This window comes from Pelodiscus sinensis, chromosome 1, assembly GCF_049634645.1.
Source record: "Pelodiscus sinensis isolate JC-2024 chromosome 1, ASM4963464v1, whole genome shotgun sequence".
Classification (NCBI taxonomy): Eukaryota; Metazoa; Chordata; order Testudines; family Trionychidae; genus Pelodiscus; species Pelodiscus sinensis.
Genome location: NC_134711.1, coordinates 256,385,501 through 256,409,962, shown reverse-complemented (window position 1 = coordinate 256,409,962; position 24,462 = coordinate 256,385,501).

Below are 24,462 nucleotides of genomic sequence, written 5' to 3'. Positions count from 1 at the left end.
GCTGAGAAGATGTAAAACAAGCGCGGGATATTTAAATCCCGGGCTTGATTTGCAACTTCGAATGCCAACAGAAGCCTCTCTAGTTCAAAGTAGGGGGTTAGTGTAGACATACCCTAAGAGACAGGAAACCAGCTACAATGCAGAACAATTTCTAATGGTCCTTCAAAATCGAGGATCCAATCTACAAATTTTTCAGCACCATCTACCAGCATCTTGCCTTTTAATTAACTATATACGTATATTCAAGGAGAACAATCCTCTATCCATGTTATCGCAGTGATATGGAATATCAACACATCTTATCTTTCCATATAACAGCTGTTTTTCTGTCAGGTCCCTCTGTTGCCATAATGAGAGGGACAGTGTTTGACCTTCAAAGGACATTTGAGAAGATAAACATAGTAAAATACTAGAAGGTAAATTGGCTGGCTATAAAGAAGAACACTAACAAAAAATGCATTGCTTTAAGAAAACATTTTTATTGCAACTAAGAAATAACAGCCAAAATAGCACAGTGACCACTTCAATTTAAAGATGAAAGCTTCCTGCTCTGACACAGACTGATGGAAAATTCAGTTGAGTAGTTTTTGATCCACCATTTATTCCGTAAACATTGGCCAAAGCCATAGGATCTATAAAATAGCACATCTTACCCTGCTCTGTTGAAAAAAACAAAGAAAATCCAGTGAAAATAATATTTTGGTTGATTTATCATCTTCATTCAGCATACATTAATCTTGAATAAAGGTTATCATAATCGCCACATACAAATAAAAAAAGACCCTGGATATTTTAATTAATTGTGTTAGACCTTTATAAAATTCACAATATTCAGGCCTCTATTCAAGCGCCATAAAAATCGATCATATTATATCCTGATTAGAGAAGCTCCTAATTATATAGGTTGATAAAGTAGAGAAAACTGGAAAAAAGTATTACGAATATTTGTTTAAATTCAAAAGCAAATTTTGAATCATTCACAAACACAACTCTTTTGTATTTTCCCCTACAAACTTTTAATCATTTTGTCTTTGTCAACATGAAAGTTGGCGAAAAGAACTTTTCTGAGATCATATATTCCATTATGCATTCAAAACAAATTTCAAATTGTGTGTTGGACTCTAAAAATTGTAATACAGTAGTGTATTGACAATTTAGTCATGTGATATTATTTCAGTTACCTGCTTATATGACCAACACCTAGATGATTGTCAAATATTCAAATTGAAAATCATGCTGCATTGAATAGTTGTATAAATGAAATTGTTGACATGTAGCTTGCATTATTAAGTATACATTTAGCTGTAATATTCATTATTTGAATGCTCTGTAGACCAAAAATTATTTGTTGCAATTTCTTTTAATAATTCCAAATAATCAATCAATTTTGTGGCATGGTCAAGGAGAAATCATTAACAGAAACGTGAAATTTTCTGAACACACCATTTTTCTAAAAATATTTGCTTAGCTTTAACCCAGAGGTCTTGCTTACTCTCTGGCCCTTAACAGCCCTTTTTACTCTAGACACGTAACTTATTTTTCAAGAAATCAGAGAAGAATTTGTAAATATTTCCACAGTTCAGATGCAGAAGTATCTGATTGCTCCTTCCTCCTCAAACGCTTATGGGTGAAAGAGAGCATATTACTCATTTAAGCTCTTTTGGACAGAGTTTCTATTATACGCTTGTACATTTCCAAGCACAGTGTTCCTTGACTGGGACCTCTACCTGTGTCTGCAGTGTAAATAATAAATAATAATAATAATTCATGCACCTGTGTGCAGTATAATAGATTGTAATGGTTAGTTCTATGGAGATACTTGTGGGTGAAACACAACACTAGAAGCCAGTAAAAATGGATTTTCTTCTACAAACATTCTTTTTGACCGTGTACAAGTCACTCATGTATGTGCTTCAGTTTTCCCCACCTCATCCATGGTAAAATGGATAACACCTACTTTACAGGGGCTTGTGAAGTTTAAATCCTTATACAGTTTGAACCTCTCTAAAACAGGACTCTCTGGTCCTGCAACATCTGTGGTCCAGCAGGATGACGGATGTTCCTGGACCAGAGAGACCCAGTGGAAAGCCTTGAAGCAGGAGCCCTATGGGGGGGCCAGGAACCTAGCCAGGCTGGCTGCAGGGGTGGTGGTGGTTGGGAGCTATGCTACAGGAGTCCAGATGGGTCAGCAGCAGGGCAGTTGGAAAACCAAAGAGCTCTGGTGGGGCAGTAGGCTGCCAGTGGGATTGGGAGCCCAGCAATGCTGCTCTGGCAAAGCAGATGGGGGGAGGGGAGCTGGCACGGTTGCTGGTGGCAGGGGATCAAGTAGCTCTGATGTGGCCACAACACCAGCTTGGCCAGTGTTAGGGAAGGAGGCTGGAGGCCAGGCCAGGAGCAGAGGTGGGCTGGGGGACCAGTGGCAGGATGGGCACAAATGACTTCCCCTGGTCCTGCAAACTCCCTCATTCAGGACTAGTCAGGTCCTGAGCGTGCTGCACTAGGGAGGTCCAACCTGTACTGGGAAAACACTTTGAGATCCATGGATGGAAGATATCCTTTTGGTGCTAGATATTACTATTAATTTAAGAACGTTCCCAGAATTTCTGGAATAGATACTAAAACAAAACTGCAGCCACCTGAGAACTATAGGTGATATGGTGGTGGTATGGTGATATTTGACCACACTTCCTTGTCCCTTCAAAATTTATAGTGACAGCCAAAATAGAACACATATCTTTGATTTCAAAAGTATTGCTCTCATGTATTTGAGCTAAAGGAGGATTGGTTGAGCCACTAGCAGAGATGATAACTGTATTGTTAACTGTTTTGCCACACTTTGGTTCATTATGTAACACAGGTTGCACCTCCCTAAACTGGGACTCTGTCATCCGGCAACATCCATAGTCTGGCAGGACCACAGATGTTACTGAACAAGAGAGCCCTGGGGCAGGAAGGCCAGCTGCTGAGAGCCCTGCAAAAGGAAAAGCTGATGATAGTGGGACCAGGACTTCAGCAGACCATTGGCAGTAGTGGGGCTGTGGTAGCAGGGCAGTGGTAGCTTGTGAGTGTTGGCCTGGCAGTGGGGTTGTGCCATGGCACCTGAGCTGGGCTTCATGCTGGCACAGCAGTGGGCATAGAACCATGGCAGCTTGGCTGGCAGTAAGCCTGGGTTGGGGCAGTCTAGCAGGAAAAAACTGTCTGGGGCCATGGAAGGTTGTCAACCCAATCGGGGCCACATGCTAACTGACAGTAGGAATGGTGCCACAGCAGTGGGGCCAAGGCTGCATTCTTCCGTGCTTGCAGTGGGGCTGGAACAGCTGTTATGGCAGTTGGTCTGGGGCAGACATGTCGCCCAACCAGCAGAGGGTCAAAGGAGCCAGAGGTGGGGAAGGGTGGCAGGCTGAGGGGACCAGTGGCAGGGGATCTTTCCTGGTCTGCCAAATTTCCACATCCAGGACTGCTCAGGTCCCAAGAGTGCTGGACCAGTAAGGTCCAACCTGTATACTAACCCCCCCCCAAAAAAAAAACAAATAAAAATGTCAATCAATATTATGAACATGTTGCAGAAAAAAGTTCAGCACAATACTAAGCTTCCAGTAGCCATTCCATGCAGCAATATTACATTCATTGAAGTCACACTTTTCAGTGGGTATTATTTATATGATGATTTTACAAGTTATGCATTTCTGTACATGTCACTAGAATCAAACCCATCAGTTTTCCCCAGTTCCTTAAATTTTTGTTCTGTTACTTTCTTATCTTTGTTTTGTATGCTTGCAGTCCAGGTACTATTCTATGATGGTGTATACCTACTTTATACTAAAACCTAGAGTGAATGAACCTTGATTTTGTTTGATCTTCTATCTTTCTGTCTGCTTATGTTAAATCCTTACCACAGTAAATTCAAGTTGTTATGGGATATTAACCATGAATGAATATGACTATTGTATAGAGAAGCTTAGGTTACATCAATATTGTAATACTTGCTCTTAGTGTTAATGCTGCTTAATGAATATTAATATATGTATTCCCGTATATATTATCACAAAATATATTAATAATATATTAGGTCCTATACTACTGTTGACCATCTGGTTTATATGATACTTATGCCTTGTCTACACAGCTGTTGGTTTTTTTGCCTACATAGCTATGTTGATTGGTAGCTATGGTTTCTTACTGCTATCGTTATGTCAGTACAATCCATAGCACATTTATACGAGAAAAAGGTGCTTATATTGGCATACTTATTTCCCTTTATTTCTCTATTTCTGTGTTCGCAGTGGGTGCCGGAGGGGGGCGGGGAGTTGTCGTGCTGTAATTATACCTGTATAGTTAATGTAGTACATATTTTATGTTAAAATAATTTCATCTTAGAGAAGCATTGATATTATCTAGTAGAAGGCTGTGATGTTGAGGAGGTATTCATACTAGCATGATTACATTACTGATTGCTGGGAACATAGTAGCTTTTTTTCTCAGGAGGTTATGTAATGAATGCCTACACTGGAGGTTATTCCGTGAGCTTCTGCTTGAGAGTTCATTCATGCTAGCTATATTCTTCTTACGAGCTTTGGTGACCTGGAAATCTATAACCTCTCTTTCAGAAGATGAGATGCCATACAAAACTGGCATTGTGTGACTTTCTTTTTATCTATATTACTTTATTTGCTAGCTTTCAAACAGCCCAGTTCTTTGTTTTCCTGATCATGCAGAAAGGATACTAAAAGGTATATTCTATCCTGCATACAAGTGCATAGTACATGAATTACTGTTATATCTTTACATGCATACCCCAAGGTTCATACTGCAATCAGACACACCTTTTTATGTATTCTTCTTCCCAACAAAATAGCAATTTGTTCTCAATCTTTTATCAGTTGGTGTACTCTTTTGTATCAGAAGAAACTATCCTCTTAGGAGGGGAAAATCAATTGAAGTACTACAAAATAGGGACTAACTGGGTAGGGAGTAGTTTTGCTAAAGAGGATCTGGTGGTTACATTTTCTCACAAATTGAATATCAGGCAACAATGTCATGCTGTTGTAAAAAAGACATGTGTCTTTCTGGGATGTAACATAGGTGGTACCCATATAAGACAGTAGGAAATTTTCCTGCTGTACCCAACACTGAGTAGGCCTTAGCAACTGTACTGAGTCCAGTTTTGGACACCACTTTTTAACAAAGATTGGAGTATCCATAAAAGGACAATAGAGCATGAAGACATTTAGAAAAAATGACCTATGAGTAAAGATTGAATGAATCAGTCATTTTTAATCAAGAGAATTATGTGATGGACAGGATAGTGATAAATTAATATGTATAGAGAAAGTTCAGGCAGAGCTGAAGTAGTATGTACCAAATAACTATGGTTCTGCCACCCAGTGTCCACAAAAGGAATAACCAGGAATTAGCCACTACTTCCTCCACCATTTTGTTGTTCAGGAGTGGGACAACACCTAATAAACAACCTGGGTCTGCCCCACAAAAGCTCATCATCTAATAAACCACCTTGTTAGTGTTTAAAGTGCTACGTAGTTTTGTCTTTTGTTTCAGCTAGACCAGACTAACATGACTGCATCTCCTATCACTATTCCTCAGATTGAGGTTGTCAACTTTGAGCTGACAGCGGATATGATAAAACTTACCACAAAAGAATTTTGAAGCAAGTAATGCTCATGAGCAAATGTTCAGAAGAGAACATAAGAGAACATAACACTGAGTTGCAACCTTAACTGATGTCAAAGTACTTACTACCAATTGTACTCACTACCAATCTAATGCTATATTATATTGGTTAGCTCTAAGACAAAGCCTTTCTTCCCCTTCATTGATCTTTACTAACTCTAGCTGCTGTTTCTAGAGCAAATTCAGCCATAATAGCTAATAGACTTAACCTCATAGTTCTATCTCTACTTCACTGGTAGTCTTATAAAAAGAAAAGAATACCAGTATGGTTGGGTATTCGACAAGTTCAACCCTGACCTCTAGTGGATAGATAGAGTTAGTTGTAAGAGACATACCACAGTGCTTTTATGGAGGATCTTAACAGTTCAGACATAATGGATGGTCCAGTGAATGTTATTTGTTTCAAATATCATATGACACATCAATTAATTTGGGTCTTTCTTATATTTTGTGAATCTGACTTCTAGAATATTAAAATATCAGATAATGTGGTGATAGGCAATGATAGAATTCCCTAAGATAGATAATGTCAAATTTAAGTTTTATAAGGGTTTTTTTATATATATAGAATCTAAGGCAAATAGAGAAGTTGTAAACCTGACTTTTTAAAAAAAATCCAGTGGAAATACATGGATTTTTGTTAACACAAACATTATCCTATAAGGTTTAGCAACTGAAACACAGCTGAAAGTGAAATTGTCAAGGCCCTGACCATATACAAAGTGAAACCAATTAATCTATTTTTATTGCTCATGATGGGAGAAATGAAAAACATAAAAACCCAGTAAAGAGTCAGAGTCCTAGTTCAGAGTCCACTAGATTTTTTTAAAAATTTACTTTTAATATATTAAGGTGTTGTTATTGAATAGTTAAGGGTTTTTGTTTGTTTGTATTTGTTTGTTTGTTCATTTTTCTTCTTTGTATTTAACATAATATTATCCTTTAAAAATATCATGGACCTTAATATAGTTTGCCTTTCACCTTTTGTAATCATTAGCTTTGTGCCATTTGGATTAATTTATTTCACCTGCTTTGCGCAGATGTAAGTTATGACACAAAGGCTATGTCTACACAGCAACATTATTTCAAAATAACTTAGACTGCATCTACACAGATGGCAATTATTTTGACAAAATGTCAAAATACTGTCAAGCTGGAGGACTTCTTACTCCGACTCCTGAAACCCTCATGGTACGAGGAGTAAGGGAAGTCGGAGGAAGAGTGCTTTATTTCAAAATAAGTGATGTGGAGACATCACCAAAACTCAAAATAAGCTATTTTGAAATAAGTTAATCAATTGACATAACTCAATTTGTGTAGTTTATTTTGAGTTAAGCCCTTCTGTGCAGATGTGCCCAAAGTGTGGGGCATTAGAGAATGAGGTCCCATGAAATTACTTCAGGTATAAAAAGTTATCATAATTTGAGATGACAGTTTTTGTTCTGCAGAACACATGTTTAAAGCTGACAAGCTAAGCACGAAATTCATTAGAAGAAAATCTGGAAATTAACATTAAATGGAAAAAAATAAAAATCTACGACAGCATGCTAGCTCTTATAACCTACCAAAATAGACTAAATTATTGAAATCATCTACTTTGAGAGGTCTATAAAATGAATAATAAACATTATCCTTTTTTAAAACAAGATCTTGTTACAATCTGATGGGTGTAATTATAGTCTGTAATGAATATGTTATGTTTCACTAGTGTCATATACAATGCAAACAAGATCCTGAGAAAAAGGCTATAATGAGATGATGGAACACAATAGCGAACATTTATCACATATTCTGTTATTCCTAAAAAAAAATTCTTAAATTCTGGGGAGAGTACTAGTCATTTTTTGAGGAATGTGTGGGCTTGTGAAATACAGCAAATCTCAGTATCTTATTTAAGTAGGCCACGGTGGTACCAAATATTAAATTATCATCACACTCTGATTGTCATTCTGTTTCTTGTGTCAACTGTTTACAAGAGATTGTAAGCAACTAGAGCTCCCATTCTTCTCCAGATAAAATTCACACTCTCCTTTTTGGTAATTTTAACAGCAACCAAAAAAAAAAATCACATGATGCTTTCCTGTTCCCAGAATTTTCTCTGTGGAATGTCTGTACCCAGTCATTAGTTCCTTACTCCTCTCTCTGTCACAGATAGAACAAATACACTGACATCCTGAAGGGAGATATCATGGTTATCAGATCACCCCTGGCATGGAAAATAATATCTTCATGGGATTAGGATGTTGGAACCCAGGAGCATTCTTTTGGTTGCTCGGGGACTCAACAGACTGCCAATAGAGGAACTGGAAAAGGGTACAATCAGGTAACCAATGGCACACTGCTAGGAAGAATCTGGGTTTTTTTTTTTTCATTTCTGAGGCCTTTAGTGGAATGCATGCTACAAACATAAAGAGTGTGAGGGTATGTCTACATTACCACCCTAGTTCGAACTAGGGTGGTTAATGTAGTCATATGGAGTTGCAAATGAAGCCCGGGATTTGATTTTCCTGGGCTTCATTTGCATAAAGCCGGGCGGCGCCATTTTTAAATGTCCGCTAGTGTGGACTCCGTGCTGCGTGGCTACACGCGGCACGGACTAGGTAGTTCGGACTAAGCTTCCTATATACTAGGCTTCCTAGTCCGAACTACCTAGTCCATGCCGCGTGTAGTCGCGTGGCACGGAGTCCGCACTAGTGGACATTTAAAAATGGCGCTGCCCGGCTTTATACAAATGAAGCCTGGGAAATTCAAATCCCGGGCTTCATTTGCAACTCCGTATGACTACATTAACCACCCTAGTTCGTACTAGGGTGGTAGTGTAGACATACCCTGAGTCTGTTTTTGGTCTATCTGTGCAGTGACGTATTTGAATAAGCTGGCTTTTAGTGTCTCCATGAAATTAGCACAAATTTGTGTTAACCAGAAGAAGTAAATGTAGCCTTTTAAATATATGTCATACATTTCTTTTTCTTTTTCCTCAAAAGTCTCTCATTCTCTCTTGGAAAGGCCTTGGGAACTGGGCCATGGCTGCATCTTTAAAATCCTGATGAAAGCTAATAAGCTCCAAATAACAATATGATTTATCTGCAAATCCCTGAAGTTCAAGCAACTGACTTGGAAAAGGGGTAGGGTACTCACCAGAGATCCATCCTGAGGGCCATAGCAAGAAGTATGTTAAAATATTTCCTTGCAACATCTCATAGAACAAAGTCTTGAAAACCTGAGAGACTTCTTTTGTTCACCTCATGATTTATTCTTGTTGGTGAATCTAAATATATCTGTTGTAATGCTGGGTTTATTTCATACATTTCCTAGCCTACTAGACATGTGACATGTATAAAAAAGAAAGGAGATCTAGCAGTCACAAAGTTGTATAGTAATCACAATCCCATTCCCCTCCTTTTTTTTCAAAGAAAACTATATATTTATAACTTAACAGGACTAGTTTCCATGCTGTGACAGAGTCCCTAGGATGTAATGTGGAAACAGAGTACTGCTGTGTCCCCTTAATTTTCTAGCCTGATATGTCTCTCACAGTGCATTGCTGGTGATAAGAAGCAAACAAACCTCTCTTGCCACTTTTATCACTCAGCACAACAGTATATAGTGCCCCAAGCCCATCCTCATAACTTTGTGGCTGCCAATGAGAATTGTGAGGCTCCGTGGCTGCAGAGCTTTTAAGTAAACAAACTATAAAGCAGCCTGGTAGCAGCTTTCTCAGAGTGGATCTGCAGACCACTCTGAGAAACACTGATGTACTGAAGAATTGGACTATGTTTTGAGACTTTTTGTTATGGAATTCTGATGCCATGTTTGTGATAAATTAAACTATGTTGATGGACTTGAAAGGTACTTTTATGAGAACCTAAGAGAGAAACAGAGTTAAAGGTCACTTCCAGGGCTCTAGAGGTCACTAGGGAGTGTGAGGGAGGAGGTCACTTATTTACATGGTTGGAATAATCTTTTGTTATTTTCTGAAGTATTTATCATCTAGTGACAAGAAATGTTAACAGTTAACAGGTTAATATTGTTGGGATACCTTTCTCTGCTAAAGTACACTGTGGAAAACTGTCCTACTATTGTTGGTGTGTTACTATTGTGAATCTTCCTGAGAATACTACCTTTCCCCTAGGGGCTGACCTACCATGAGCACTTACACGAGCATAGCTTTAATTCCCAAACAAAAATATTTTGAATTGAAAAACAGAAATTTTGGTTTAAAAATATATAAATGGAACATTTTGTCAATTTCAGGAGCCTTTCTTTCCCCCCATGTTTTTTCTTTACTAAACCAACCCTACTTTGGTTTCTACAAATAAATATTAAAAAAAAAAACGTTGAAAAATTTGTGACCAGCTCTAGCTAGAAGGAACATTGTGTTCTTTGTTACCCTGTGCTGTACTGTGCAGAGAATAGCAAAATATAGCAGGCTAGAGAGCCATGCTCATGGGAGGAGGGGATCAACAGCAGCAGCTGCTCTGCAAAATTGTCAGGCCTGTCCCCCAGACACTGCAGAAGTCCCTGGACAGTAGGATATATCTGACCCTGAAAGCCAGAGGCAGAGGTTAGAATTCAGAGGAGGTAGGGAACAAATGCTTTACAGCGCATGTTTCCTTAGACTCAGGTAGATTGCAGATTAAACAAAATCAACATACAAATTAGTACTTATTACTGGTAATGCTGCTTCCATTCCCTCCAAACACCACTGACTAAAGCTTTCTGTCCTGCCTCTGGAAAAACTTTAAAAAACCCAAACAAATTGTCTTGCAGAACATGAGGGTATGTCTACACTTGCACCCTAGTATGAACTAGGGATGCAAATGTAGGCATTCGAAATAGTCAATGAAGCGGAGATTTAAATATCCCATGCTTCATTAGCATGATCTTGCCAGCGCATTGCTTCGATCAACAGCTGTTTCAAAAGTGAAAGTGCGCATCGGGACGTGTTAGTTCGAACCAAACCCCTTGGTTTGAACTAAGATTACGCCTCAAAAAATGAGGAGTAATGTTAGTTCGAACCAAGAGGTTTGTTTTCGAACTAACGCATCCCGGCATGCACTTTCACTTTCAAAACAGCTGTTGATCAGAGTAACGCACCGGTGAGTTCATGCTAATGAAGCGTGGGATATTTAAATCCCTACTTCATTAACTATTTCGAATGCCTACATTTGTATCCCTAGTTTGAACTAGGGTGCAAGTATAGACATACCCTTAGGCTGTGTCTACATTGGCAAGATTTTGCGCAAAAGCAGCCACTTTTATGCAAAATCTTGCCACCTGTCAACACTGGCCGCAAGTATTTGCGCAAGAACACTGACATTGTAATGTACAAATCAGTGTTTCTTGCGCAAATACTCTGACACTTCTGCTCAAGGATAAGCCCTCTTGTGCAAGTATTCTTGCGCAAAAGGCCAGTGTAGACAGGCAACGTTAATTTCTCGCACAAGAGAGCGTCTACACTGGCATGGATGCTTTTGTGCAAAAGCACATCTTTTGCATAAAAGCACATGCCAGTGTGGACGCAGCCTTAGAGACTAAACAATGAGAAGTCCTGTGGCACCTTATAGACTAACAGATTTATTGGAGCATAAGCTTTCATGGGCAAAGACTCACTTCCTCAGATGTATGTAGTGGAAATTACAGAGGCAGGTATAAATATACAGGCACATGAAAAGAAAGCAGTACCAATCAAGAGGAAGGCCAGAAATAACAAGGTCAATTCAGTCAGGGAGCATATGGCCTACTTCTAGCAGCTGATGTGGAGATATGAACACCAAGAGAAGAGAAACTGCTTTTTTAGTTGGTTAGCCAGTCACAATCTTTGTTTAATTCTAAATTGATAGTGTCATATTTGCAAATGAATTGTAGCTCTGCAGTTTCTCCTTGAAGTCTGTTTTTGAAGTTTTTTTGTTGCAGGATGGCTACTTTTAAATCTACTACTGTGCGTCCAGGGAGATTGAAGTGTTCTCCTATAGGTTTTTGTATGTTACCATTTCTGATATCTGATTTGTGTCCATTTATTCTTTTACATAGGGACTATCCAGTTTGGTAAATGCATATGGCAGAGGGGCATTGCTGGCACATGATGGCATATATTACATTGGTGGATGTGCAGGTGAATGAGCCTGTGATATTGTGGCTGATGTGTTTCAGTCCTGTGATGGTGTCGCTGGCATAGATATATGGGCAGAGTTGGCACCAAGGTTTGTTGCAGGGATTGATTCCTGAGTTAGAATGACTGTGGTGTGGTGTATAGTTGCTGGTGAGAATTTGCTTCAGGTTGGCACACTGTCTGTAGATGAGGACTGGCCTGCATCCCAAGGTCTGTGAAAGTGAGGGATCATTGTCCAGGATGGGCTGTAGATCACTGATGATGCGTTGGAGAGGTTTTAGCTGTGCAGTGAAGCTGATGGCCAGTGGTGTTCTGTTATTTTCTTTGTTGGGCCTGTCTTGTAGCAGCAGGCTTCTGGGTACATGTCTGGCTTTGTAAATCTGTTTCCTCATTTCCTTGGGTGGGTATTGTAGTTTTAAGAATGCTTGGTGAAAATCTTGTGTTTGTCTCTGTCTTAGGGGTTGGAGCAAATGTGGTTGTACCTTAGTGCTTGGCTGTAGACAATAGGTTGTGTGGTGTGTCTTTAGGAGCCGCCCGAGGCCAGCTGCAGCAGCTGGTGCCCTAGGCAGGGCGGTGCAATCGGCGCCCCTGCCTGCACAGCCGTCAATGGCCGTGACGCCATCAGGGGGCGCCTCGGCACCCCATGATGTCATCATCAGGCACCCAGGCCAGCAGTGCCCTAAGCAGCTGCCTAGCTCGCCTAGGCTCACGGGCTGCCCCTGTGTGTCTGGGATGGAAGCTGGAGGCATGTATTTAAGCATAGCAGTCAGTAGGTTTTTGGTACAGGGTGATGTTTATTTGACCATCACTTATTTTCACTGTAGTGTGTCCAGGGAGTGGATCTCCTGTGTAGACTGTTGCAGGCTGAGGTTGATAGTGAGTGGAAAATGTTGAAATCATGGTGGAATTCTTCCAGATCCTCCTTCCCAGGGGTCCAGATGATGAAGATATCATCAATGTAGTGTCAGTAGAGGAGGAGCACTAGTGGGTGAGAGCTGAGGAAGTGTTGTTGTATATTGTGGGGCCATGTGGGTGCCCATAGTGGTGTCTCAGGTTTGAAAGTATAAATTGTCCCCAAATCTGAAATAGTTGTGGGTCAGGATAAAGTCACAGAGCTCAGCCACCAGTTGTGCCATGGCATCATCAGGAATACTGTTCCTGACAACTTGTATTCCATCTATGTGTGGGATGTTGGTATAGAGACCCTCTATATCCATGGTGGCTAGGATGGTGTTTTCTGGAAGATCACCAATTCATTGTAGTTTTCTCAGGAAGTCAGTGGTGTCTTGAAGGTAGCTGGGAGTGCTAGTGGTGTAGGGTCTGAGTAGAGAGTCCACATATGCAGAAAGTCCTCCAGTGAGAGTGCCAATGCCTGAGATGATGGGGTATCCAGGATTTCCAGGTTTATGGATTTTGGGTAGTAGATAGAATAACCCTGGTTCGGGTTCTAGGGATGCTGCAAGAATATTTGTTGTTTTCTTAAGTTTTTCCAGTTACAGACTAACATGGCTACCCATCTGAAGCTTTCATCCTGCCACTGTTAGTAATATCATAAGCAGCAGGGGTCCTAAAGAATTCTTGGGAAGAAGGAAATACTATGACATTACGGGTCACCATGCAGCAACTATTGAGTGTGTTCTGAAATATGCCTAGAACTCAAAACATTAGTGAGTAAGGAGCATTGAACAACTTCCTGTTCCCTGTAAAGAAACAGTAGCAATACCTATGGAACAATTAGAAGGAAACCCAGTGATTGTAAACTCATCACACCTCTTAGTTTCTATCCTTATTTTCTCACATAGGTGTACAAGAGATTCAATATATTGGAACTAATCACATTTAAAGCCCAATACCAAAAGATTTTGTACTGCTTTAGCATTTGGATGTAGTCAATCTGGCTTCCATTTATACAGGTATATATAGAAATATTACCTTTCTTTGCATCTCTCTTCCTCAGTAATTAAAGATAAAAATAGAGTAATAAATATGATATATACACCTACATGTTGTGGGAAGCTGAAGTTACAGCTGTAGCTGTATCTTTCTTTCATCCCAAAGCATTTTTGCAGACATGGGAGCATTACAGTATTGCCATCCATTTTTGTGCATGGCTTGTTCCTCCATTTAAGCCTAGCCTGCCAAGTCACACCCCTGCAACTGTCCTGTCAACTAGTCAGAACTTGATTGTATTTTTATTGTTTTGACATCTTTTCCTCTGTTCCCTTTTGCAGTGTCTCAACCATTGCAACCCTTTTGTGATTGTTCCTAATTTCATGTTCTAATTTCACATGAGAATGATAACCTTCTCTGATATATTTTAATCACTCTATAGAGCTCTGCAACATGGATATATATGTATAAAAATCTGTATTATAATGCATATGGGGCTTAAATTAAGGTGACATAGGCAAACTTTATTCCAAATTTCCTAATTTTTTAATGCTTAACTTCATAATCCAGGGAAACATTCTTTCATCCTAGGGTTTGTTTTTATGTAGTTATGTAAATGCTAGGTATTGTTGTCACTACACAATCACATTATATGAAGATCTGATAAGAAGCTAAGCTATGGACTCTTCATTTTTTTTTGAAAACAGGAGAGATATCTTATTTACTTGTATATCGCTGCATGATCTCAGGCAAACAGAGAAAAGGTTTGAAACCCCTTTGAATGTCTCAATCACAAGTATATGAATAGAACAATAAACCACTGCATAATTTACAAAGGAGTGAAATTTAAATTCAAAACCCCACAGTATTTTCAGGTACAGAAATCTAAAATGAACAAATCAAAAGGGTAGAGTTGCATAACCAAGTGAATAAAAAAGGAATAAACTTGTACATGAAACTTTTAAATTATCTCATAATCAATCTTATATCCCTACCAGACAACCCTTATCTCAGAGGATATAGGAATGCCTCTGAATAAAACTCTCACATGAGGCTTTTATTTTCTCCCCTTTCCAACAAAGTCCCTCTTTTAGAACAAATATGGATGTTTCATATTTGAAGCGGAGTTAGGCTAGCACCTCTCTAGTATACAGCAGTAGATCAAAGCACTCTAGCTGCCTTTGTGAAAAAGACATGAATTTTTCACTGTTTCCTTATTGAAAATTCCAGCACAGAAGGGTGCAGAGGTCAGTGGGAAGCTGGGAAGTTCAGATGACTGGGGAACAAAAGCTGCAAGCTATAGCAGGAAATGGAAAACAGGAAGTTGGATCCATGGAGGCAGACCAACAATTTCATTTTAAACTTGAGTCCTATTGTAGCCATTGCCACCCCTCTTGTGACTTGTGCCCTTTGTAGTGGTCAATTGTGGAAGAACGTTGTATGTGCTAGTTTAGGGGTGGTGAGGCCTTCATTCTTTCCCCCCTTTCCCTTTTCCCTATATCTGAAGAACCAGAAGCAAGTCTTTGGGAACATACGCCACTTAAGATAAGTATTGTTGCCAGTATAGCAAGAACAAGTATAAGATAAGGGTAAAGGGCAAGAACGCATAAACAATTCCGTTTACCCTAACGTACTGATCATGTAAACAGGGCCAAAGAACAAGGGGTATGTCTACACTACCCTCCTAGTTCGAACTAGGAGGGTAATGTAGGCATACCGCACTTGCAAATGAAGCCCGGGATTTGAATTTCCTGGGCTTCATTTGCATAAGCGGGGAGCCGCCATTTTTAAAACCCCGCTGGTTCGAACCCTGTGCAGCGCGGCTACACGGGGTTGAACTAGGTAGTTCAGACTAGGCTTCCTATTCCGAACTACCGGTACACCTCCTATTCCGAACCGCTGGTACAAAATGGTGGCTCCCCGCTTATGCAAATGAAGCCCGGGAAATTCAAATCCCGGGCTTCATTTGCAAGTGCGGTATGCCTACATTACCCTCCTAGTTCGAACTAGGAGGGTAGTGTAGACATACCCAAGTAGAACTAGACCAGAACCAGATTGATAACTAACAGTTAAGCCCTACATCTGCATGTAATGAGTAACCCCTGAAAATTTCCAAACTGCAAAACAAGGCAGGGAAAACTGTATTAAAGGCTGCCTCAGAGCCTAGAAAATTGGACCTCACCAATGGACTTTGGGTACCGGCGCCTCAGAAGCTGAGACAACCTCCCACTTCGTCCGCAGCCTACCCGGGATTCCAGGCTTGCAGGAAGGGACGTAAGATATGCCGCTTCTTTGTTATATTGTTCTTCCATTTATGGGGCACAGCTGTTACCTGTCAGGAAATAATCTACTTGGCTACGTCTACACTGGCCCCTTTTTCGGAAGGGGCATGCTAATTGAAAGTGGGAATAGGGAAATCCGCGGGGGATTTAAATATCCCCCGCGGATTTAAATGAACATGGCCGCCACTTTTTTTCCGGCTTGGGGAAAAGCCAGAAAAAAAGCGTCTAGACTGGCCCGATCTTCCGGAATAAAGCCCTATTTCGGAGGATCTCTTATTTCTACTTCAAAGTTACTTCAAAGGTACTTCAAAGTAGGAATAAGAGATCCTCCAGAATAGGGCTTTATTCCGGAGGATCGGGCCACTCTAGACGCTTTTTTTCTGGCTTTTCCCCAAGCTGAAAAAAAAGCGGCGGCCATGTTCATTTAAATCCAGGGGGGATATTTAAATCCCCCGCGGATTTCCCTATTCCCACTTTCAAAATTAGCATGCCCCTTCCGAAAAAGGGGCCAGTGTAGACGTAGCCCTCGTGTTTCACAGATACCTGTGTGGCGTATTTTGTACTTTGGGAACCCAGTGTCGGACCTGAGACTTACTCTGGCAGGCTACACCCTTTACACACCAACAAAACATGTGACGAAACCATGTGGGCACCAATAACCACATTTGCCAACAACATAGCACGTCAAGCTTAATTACATGCATTAGGAAGATGTAGCTGCTTTTTGATAGCCTCTGAAACATAGAATACAGTAAAAACAAAGAGTCACTTTATAGACTAACAAGTGTATTAGGATACTAGCGCATAAGATTTCCAGCGCTACAACTCACTTCCTCAGATATTGAAGAGAAAAAGAAAGACAGTAAAAAAAAAGATACAGAGATGGGAGTATAACAAGAGTGCTAATTAAATCAGAATGGATGTGACTTATCTCCAATAGGGGTAGGAAAAGCAGAGTACCTGAATGGGAATTTATCTATTGTAATGTGTGAATGACTCCATGTATTTGTTTAGACATTGGTTCAATGTGTCAAATATGCATATGAATTCTAGCTCAGCAGTTTCTCTCCCCAGACTGTTTTTGAAGTCTCTCTGTCTGAGAATGACAACTTACAAGCCCAAAGCTGTGTACCCAGGGAGGTTAAAGTGCTTCCCCATTGGTTTCTGGATGTTGCCATTCTTAATCTGATTTGTGTCCATTTATTCTTTTTGTGCAGAGGCAGTCTGGTTTCTCCAATGTACATGGCAGAGGGCCATTGTTGGCACATGATGGCATATATCACATTAATAGATGTGCACATGAATGAGCCTTTGATAGTATAACTAATGTCATTAGGCCCTGTGAGAGTGAGTACAATTATGAGGCCCACAAACCATTAAAGAGGAATCTACCTTATTTCTGTATACTACAATTCCCTGTGGTGACAGCCTGAGAAGTGTACCTTGGAACATTTAGAACCAAATCTTAGCTAATTATATGTTCTACCCAAAAATCAATATCTCCAAATATCACCATTGTGTACCTCTCCTTTTTGCTCCTCAGCTGGTAGCTAAGCTCTACACTGGAGCTTGGGGAGAGGGTGGGAGGAAAGTGGACAGCTTTGTAGAGTAGAGGCCTATATGTCCCTTTCAGGGGATAAATTAAGTATGTGCGTGGAGAGAGATGGAGCAAGATCATAGATAATTCTCTGTTAACAGCAGTCTTAAAGCATCCCCTCAACTTCCTGGCTGCAGTGGTAAAACCTGCCCCTTTATTCACAATCCTCTTTAATCCATATGGGTATGTCTACACTACCCTCCTAATTCGAAATAGGAGGGTAATGTAGTCATACCGCATTTGCAAATGAAGCCCGGGATTTGAATTTCCCGGGCTTCATTTGCAATTGCGGTATGACTACATTACCCTCCTATTTCTAATTAGGAGGGTAGTGTAGACATACCCTATGAGACAGTGCTTAGGGACAGACTGGCTGACAGAGGTGGGCAAAGAAGGCGACTGCCCCAGGGAATAGTAATTTAAACCACCACTATTGCAGCAGCAGCAGCGGTGGCCAGAGCTCCGGGCCTTTTAAATTGCCAGTGGAGTCCTAAACAACATGCTGCAGATCTATAAACAGTGTGATGATGCTGAGGGTGGGTGTGGTCTGGGCATCAGTGGGGGCTAGGTGCCATGACTCCTTCATTTCCACCCAAGTCCCTGCCCCTACTGGAGGTGAGGAGCCGTCCCCCTCACCATGCTCACAGGCTGGGCAAGTTTGTTGGCTCGCCTAGGACACTGGGAATCTCTATGAAACAATGTTTCATGGTGTTTAGAGAGTATGGGCCTCTTGCACAAACACTCACATCATGTCCTATTGAAGAGCAGAATAACACTGCTTCCATGCAGCTATGCCCCTCCCTACTAGCAAAATTGTGGAGTAGTCTTTATTCCTTTCTACCTGTTAGGTGGACTTGCTTCATAGAATCATAGAATCATAGAACTGGAAGAGACCTCAGAAGGTCATCAAGTCCAGTCCCCTGCTCTAGGCAGGACCAGTTCCAACTAAATCAACCTGGCCTGGGCTTTATCAAGCCATAGGGTATGTCTACACTACCACCCTAGTTCGAAGTAGGGTGGTAATGTAGGCATACCACACTTGCAAATGAAGCCCGGGATTTGAATTTCCTGGGATTCATTTGCATAAGCCGGCCGGCGCCATTTTTAAATGCCGGCTTGTTCGAACCCCGTGGCGCGCGGCTACACGTGGCACGGGCTAGATAGTTCGAACTAGCAAGCCATTCCGCACTATCTGTACGCCTCGTGGAATGGCTTGCTAGTTCGAACTATCTAGCCCATGTCGCGTGTAGCCGCGCGGCACGGGGTTTGAACAAGCCGGCATTTAAAAATGGCGCCAGCCGGCTTATGCAAATGAAGCCCAGGAAATTCAAATCCCGGGCTTCATTTGCAAGTGCGGTATGCCTACATTACCCCGCTAGTTCGAACTAGCGGGGTAGTGTAGACATACCCTTAGAGACTTAAACACCTCTAGGGATGGAGACTCCACTACTTCCCTAGGTAACCCATTCCAGTGCTTCACGACCCTCCTAGTGAAATAGTTTTCCTAATATCCAACCTGGACCTCTCCCACCACAACTTGAGACCATTGCTCCTTGTTCTGCCATCTCTCACTACTGAGAACAGCCTCTCTCCATCCTTTTTGGAACCTCCCTTCAGGAAGTTGAAGGCTGCTATCAAATCCCCCCTCACTCTTCGCTTCTGCAGACTAAACAGACCCAAGTTCCTCAGCCTCTCCTCATAAGTCATATGCTCCAGCCCCCTAATCATTTTGGTTGCCCTCCGCTGGACCCTCTCCAATGCGTCCACATCCTTTTTGTAGTGGGGGGCCCAGAACTGGACACAATACTCCAGATGCGGCCTCACCAAAGCCGAATAAAGGGGAATGATGACATCTCTGGATCTGCTGGCAATGCTCCTCTTAATGTAACCTAATATGCCATTAGCCTTCTTGGCTACAAGAGCACACTGTTGACTCATATGTAGCTTCTCATCCACTGTAACCCCCAGGTCCTTTTCTGCAGAACTACTACTTAACCGGTTGGTCCCCAGCTTGTAACTATGCTTGGGATTCTGCCATCCCAAGTGCAGGACTCTACACTTGTCCTTGTTGAACCTCATCAGATTTCTTTTGGCCCAATCCTCAAATTTGTCTAAGTCATTCTGTACCCTATCTCTGCCCTTAAGGGTATCTACCTCTCCCCCAGCTTAGTGTCGTCCGCAAACTTGCTGAGGGTGCAATCCATCCCCTCAACCAGATCATTAATAAAGATATTGAACAAAACCGGTCCTAGAACCGAACCTTGGGGCACTCCACTAGAAACCGACCGCCATCCTGAAATTGAGCCATTGATCACTACCCGCTGGGCCTGGCCTTCTAGCCATCTTTCTATCCATCTTACCGTCCATTTATCCAATCCACAATCCCTTAACTTGCTGGCAAGAATATTGTGGGAGACCGTATCAAAAGCCTTCCTAAAGTCAAGGTATATAACATCCACTGACTTCCCCATGTCCACCGAGCCAGTTACTTCATCATAGAAACTAATCAGATTGGTCAGGCACAACTTGCCCTTTGTGAATCCATGCTGACTATTCCTAATCACTTTCCTCTCATCCAAGTGCCTCAATATGGATTCCTTAAGGATCCCTTCCATGATTTTTCCAGGAACCGAGGTAAGACTGACGGGCCTATAGTTCCCTGGATCGTACTTCTTCCCTTTTTTGAAGATGGGCACTACATTTGCCTTTTTCCAGTCATCCGGGATTTCTCCACATCTCCACGACTTTTCAAAGATAATAGCCAAGGGCTCCACAATGACATTTGCCAACTCCCTCAGTACTCTCGGATGCACTAAGTCCGGACCCATGGATTTGTGTATGTTTAGCTTTTCTAAATAGTTCCTAACCTGTTCTTTACCCACCACGGGCTATCCATCTTCATCCCATCTTGCGTCACTTAGCGCAGAAGTCCAGGAGCCGACCTTGTCCGTGAATACAGAGGCAAAGAAAGCATTGAGTACTTCAGCTTTCCCCACATCATCTGTCACTAGGTTACCTCCTTCATCCATTAGGGGCCGCACCCCCCCTCTGATCACCTTCTTCTTGTTAACATGCCTGTAGAAACCTTTCTTGCTATCCTTCAGATCCTTAGCCAGTCGCAATTCCATTTGCGCTTTCGCCTTCCTGATAACCCCCCAGCATTCTCGAGCTATACCTTTAAACTCCTCCCTGGTCATTTGTCCAAGTTTCCACTCTTTGTAAGCTTCTTTTTTGTGCTTAAGTTCACCAAGGATTTCCCCTGTAAGCCAGTCCGGTCTCCTACCATGTTTGCCTCTCTTGCTACGTGTCGGGATGGTTTCTTTCTGTGCCTTCAATAAGGTTTCTTTAAAATACTGCCAGCTGTCCTGGACTCCTTTCTCTTTCATGTTAACATACCAGGGGATTCTGCCCATCAGATCTTGGAGGGAGTCAAAATCTGCTTTTTTGAAGTCCAAGGTGTGTATTTTACTACTCTCTTTTCTTCCTTTGGTCAGGATCCTGAAATCTACCATCTCATGATCACTGCTTCCCAGGTTGTCATGCACCTCCACTTCCCCTATTAGTTCCTCCCTGTTTGTGAGCAGAAGGTCAAGCTGCGCACGGCCCCTGGTCGGATCCTTCAGCACCTGTGTCAAGAAGTTATCCCCAACATTCTCCAAAAACTTCCTGGATTGCCTGTGTACTGCCGTATAGGTTTCTCAGCAGATGTCAGGGTGATTAAAGTCCCCCACAAGAACCAGGGCCTGCGATCTGGAAGCTTCGCTCAGTTGTCCGAAGAAAGCCTCATCTACCTCATCCACCTGATTCGGTGGCCTGTAGCAAACACCAACCACAACATCAAGGCTGTTGTTTGCTCCTTTAAACTTAACCCATAGACTCTCAACAGGTTTTTCTCCCTCTTTATACTGGAGTTCAGAGCAATCATAGTGCTCTCTTACATATAGTCCAACTCCTCCTCCTTTTCTCCCCTGCCTGTTGTTCCTGAACAGTCTATACCCTTCCATGACAGCACTCCAGTCATGCGAGTCATCCCACCAAGTCTCTGTTATCTCAATTAAATCATATTTCTTGGTCTGGGCCAGAGCCTCCAGTTCTTCCTGTTTGTTGCCCTGTCTTCTCGCATTAGTGTACAAACACTTCAGGTAACCAGTTGATCGTCCTATCTTCTCCATTCGAAACATGGGTCCTCCTTTCTTGCCCCTTCCTCTCTGCATTTCTTCCCGGTATCCGACTTTCCCACTCTCCTCAGGGTTTTGGTCACCGTCCCCCGACAAACCTAGTTTAAAGCCCTCTTCACTAGGTTTGTAAGCCTGCCCGCAAAGATGCTCCTTCCTCTCTTCGTTAGGTGGATCCCATCTCTTCCTAACAATCCTTGAATCCGGAACAGAGTCCCATGGTCGAAGAAACCAAAGCCCTCTCAGCGACACCATCTGTATAACCACGCATTTACGTCCTCAATTCGACAGTCCCTGCCCAGTCCTTTCCCTTCAACAGGGAGGATGGAGGAGAATACCACTTGCACTCCAAATTCTTGGATCCTTCTTCCCAGTGCTACATAATCTGCAGTAACACGCTCAAGATCATTCTTGGCCGTATCATTAGTTCCCACATGGAGAAGCAGGAAGGGGTAGCGATCCGAAGGTTTGATCAGCTTGGTAAGCCTCTCAGTGACATCCTGAATGCGAGCTCCTGGTAAGCAGCACACCTCTCGAGATTCCAGGTCCGGACGGCAGAGGGATGGCTCAGTCCCTCTTAGAAGGGAGTCCCCGACCACCACCACCTGTCGTTTCCTTTTGGGTGTGGTGGCCGTGGAACCCCCATCCGTAGGACTACGCATCCCATGCCTTCCAGTAGATGGTGTTCCCTTCTGGTTTCTTCCTTGTGTGGTCCCTTCCAGAGCTTTCAGCACTGTAGAGCCTGTGGAGAGAGCTTGAAAGCAATTGCTTACCTCTATAGCATCAGGGGATTCCCGTGCTGGCCTTTTTCCCCTTCTAGAAGTTACATGCTGCCAGTTCTCTTCTTGGTCACGTACTGCCCTCTCTGGCTCTTCTGCCTGCCGTGCTTGAAGGATTAAATGCTGCCTTCTATCGAGGAAGTCTTCATCCTCTCTGATCAAGCGTAGGGTCGACACTTGGGCCTCCAGTCCTCTAATTTTTTCTTCCAAAATGTCGACCAGCTTGCACTTGGTGCAGATGAAATCCGTTCTCTCTTCCGGGAGGAAGACAAACATGGCACACACTGTGCAGGTAACAACAGCAGACCCATCACCAACCATTGCTGCTGTCCTGGAAAAGGGATTTAAAAAGAAAGGCAAGAGAACCTCCCGCCCTTCCCTCTCCCCTTCCCAACTCCCTCTCAAAACTCCCTGTTAGCAATCACCTGTTTGCAAGCTCCTTGGTCGCTTGCCCACTGCCTTATAAAGCCCCTCCCCCTACCAAGGCTCAGCCAATCAGCAGAGGCTTCTAGAATTCAAACTTTAATTAGAAGCCAACAGTTTCCACCTGCCAATCACAGCCAATCACAGCACAAACTCCATTCAAGGGAGGGGAGAAAGTGGGGAGGGGAGGGGAAACAAGCCTCACTCTCAAACACAGGGGAAAATAAATAAATAAATAAACAAAAAACAAAAAAGAACACACACCAACCCTCACTCACAAACAGAAGCTCAGCACACAGCAAGAAAGCCCCAAACACAACACCCACTTCCCTCAAGACTCCTGTATCTGCTTCTCCTCTACCTGGAGAACTCCCTCTCTAAAGCCTTACTCAAACAGGGAAAGGCAAAAGTAAATAAATAAATAGTAATTAAAAAAAAAAAAAACCAACACCACCACACACCAAACAAACACAAGCTCAGCACTCAGTAAGAAAGCCCCAATAACAAAACACACTTCCCTCAAGAGTCCTGTATCTGCTTCTCCTTTACCTGGAGAACTCCCTCTCTTACCCAGTCTCATGATTGCATGGTTGACCAAAGTTTAATTTAAGTACACGATTAGTCTAATCGGGTAGCTTTAAACACAGTGCAATGCTTATTGCTTCATGTTCATCTACTTTACACATTAAGGCCAGGACTTCCAAAGTCCATACACAGGCATGTAAGGAAGTAACTATTATTCAAAAGAGCTGAATGCCCAGTAGCTGTTCTTGAAGACTATGGGGACTAAAAAGTGTCCAGCACTTCTGAAAAATAAGTTAGACTCATAGACTTTAAGGTCAGAAGGGACCATTATGATCATCTAGTCTGACCCCCTGCACAGTGCAGGCCACAGAATCTAACCCACCCATCCTAGAATAATCCTCTCACCTATATCTCAGATATTGAAGCCTTCAAATACTTTGAAGACCCCAAGATGCAGAGAATCCTCCAACTGTTACTTAAGCAGGTATCAAAATGTGGATTTTGGAGGCTAGTTTACGGACCCACTTTCAAAAACTGTGATCTAATTAGTCAAGCTTCCCAACACCACAAATGAAGTAGGGGAATATTATATCCATTTTGAGCTCAATGGTAATTTTTCCTGATCAGTAAGAGACTGTCTAAATATTGTGTGGTCCCCAAAATAATACTAAAGGATTTTAAAATCAGTGAGAAACGTTACTGTAAACAACATACAAGTTTCCATAATCATGCAAAAAATAACTAATTGTACTAGTGACAGGGGATAGTATTTCTGTTTCCCTGTACATTTCTGGGTATTGAGCAAAGCATTATTATTTATTTACTGATAGCCCATTAAGATAGCTGAAAGGATGTACAAAAATACACAGCTCTAGGCAAAGAAAAAAATTATACTTTTAAATTATAAGTAAATTATTAATTTCAGTTCAGTATATATAAAAATAAATAGAATGCCTCAAAATAACTTGCAAGGGAAAATGTGTTGGGTGAG